Source organism: Mycetomoellerius zeteki, unplaced genomic scaffold, assembly GCF_001594055.1.
Source record: "Mycetomoellerius zeteki isolate Tzet28-1 unplaced genomic scaffold, Tzet1.0 scaffold113, whole genome shotgun sequence".
NCBI lineage: Eukaryota > Metazoa > Arthropoda > Insecta > Hymenoptera > Formicidae > Mycetomoellerius > Mycetomoellerius zeteki.
This window is the reverse complement of record NW_017256051.1, coordinates 2,044,171-2,046,604: the sequence shown is the minus strand read 5'-3', so window position 1 is coordinate 2,046,604 and position 2,434 is coordinate 2,044,171.

Genomic DNA, 2,434 nt, shown 5'->3' with positions numbered 1-2,434 from the left:
CGCGAGCCGCACCGCATACTGCACCACCCCGATACCGTCGACGCGGCACCGGTTCCTGGCCGCGCCTTACACCGGTACCGGTTACCTGCCCACCGTCATCAAACCGCCCAACCAGAGTCTACATGCCAATGGTACTGGCGACGCCTATCGGGAGACCAGTCCCGATGATGCCAGCGATAAGACCAGTTACTCCGAGTGACCTGACGAAAATTACGCCGTTGCCTGGTCGTACTCTTCAATAATCCCCTAATGAACCGTTTAGTTTGTGCATCTTGACTCACGCAAAGGACGAAATTGTCCTCGAGGCCTCGACGTGTGATCAGCTGAGTTAATTTCTGAGAACGTTATTCGTATAATTTGATTTCGACGTACGCAGATTAATAATCTTTTAATAATGAAAACAAAAATACCTTAGGTATCCTCTTTTTCATGTTTTTCGTTTTTTTCATTTGTTCTTAAATTAATCTTCATTTCTCCAAATACGACGGTCTTAAATTTAATTACTGGTCTTACGCCAATAGAAAATTACAAATATAATTTTGATGATTAACAAAATATGACACGAAAAAGTTTTTTGTTCTGAAAAGGAAACTATCACGTACTCTAAACTGATAAAAATGTCGCCCTAAGAAGAGACTCTATCAAAGAATCGAATCTATTCGTTATCGACATCTGCGGGTAATACGTGAAGACCTAATGATGTCACGACGAAGCTCTGTTTCACTAGACAATAAAAAGAATAAAATTTGTTGTCTCCAACAAAGGAAGATATCAAGAGCGTTTCGAGAATGCCAAAATATTGAAGATTGAAAATATCTGATAATCGGAAAGTATTTGATTTAATATTTATACACTTGTACAATATATTTCGCGCGAAAGCTGGGACAAAAACGCTTAATCAGATGTCTGCGTTAATCATCCGCCGACTCTAAATCTCTGCGTGACGCAATGCGCCGTAGAAAAGTACGAAAAGAGAAACGCCAGAAGATAAGTACACGGCTGATTCGTCTCCAGACTATACTTTATACATGTGTAGATAAAGACTATATAGACCAGATATGTGTGTAGGTAACAAGTTCGACGAATATCAGCCAAATAAAGAGGAAGGTGAATCTGTAAATATAACGTTATATAGCTAATGACTAATTAATCTCGACATTTTTGCCGGAATATATTAAACGTGTTATACGCGCGTACATATGTAATATATATATGTATGTATATATATATACATGTGTGTGTGTGTATGTGTGTATATTGCCTGTAAGTATAATGCCTGCAAAATACCTAGATTGGCCGCTAGCGACCAGAAACTATCATCTATCGTAGTTACCAAATAATATGTTACTCGAAGAAAAGTGTATAGACCACAAATATATACAATAAATAAGATATTGATACTCTATATATATATATATATGTCAATTCACTTCCTCTGTTAAATTAATTGTTTATAAAAATAATTTTTGATTTCGTAATTTAGCAAATAAATGGTTACATCGACAGATCTTTTATTAAAAGGTGCTAGTTTTTATTTTCTATAAACATTAATACTTAATGTTGAATTTTTCGGCAATTTTATTTCTTGTGTAATACGATGAATAATTTATAAATACTTGATTGTTTTCAATTGATTTAAACTAATTAATAACATTTCTTTACGAGCTTCATACTCACTCTATGATCCAGATGTCGCGATTTTTCACAAGTCTATCTCTGCAACGGTAAGCCTTATTAATTATACACATGTAAACATAATTTGTTGTGACAAAGAAACGAGACACGTCCTTCTGCAGATACGCTTGAAATAAAGAACGATGACTGATTTTAAGGAAGACTGTTTTCCGGCTGAATGAAAATTTTACTGCCCCCTTCGACAAATCAAAGGTAAAGGTATCGAATGACGAACGGTATTCGCAGGCGAAGAAATGGGATACGCGACGCCGCGCCGCTCACTGTTGTATTCCTGAAATCGTTTCATGGTCGATCAATCTCAAATCATGCCCTTTTTCAATAAATTGATTTTGATCAATGCGAATATTCAATTCTGCCGCTCAATTTACGCAGATACAAAATTATAGAGAGTAAATTATAAAATGTTTCCCACACTTTGTATACGCACACGTCTCCTTCGTGAAAGTCTTCACGTTGTATGCATGTATAACATCGAGGAATGTTTGAATGATTTCATATTTTTATCTTAAATTATGCGCGTTACGTAGCTGTTTACATATATAAAATAGAGGAGGTGATTTGTTTAGAAATTAAATAAAGCCGATTGTATTATACAGGGTGTTTCCAAATTAAATGGCAAAACTTCGGGAGCGTGTAGAGGAGTAAAAAACTAAGAAAAAAAGTCCTATAGACATATGCTCCTTTTTGCTTTGTTTCGCAGGAAATCACGAAAAAAGAAAAAAATATATTTAATTTATTA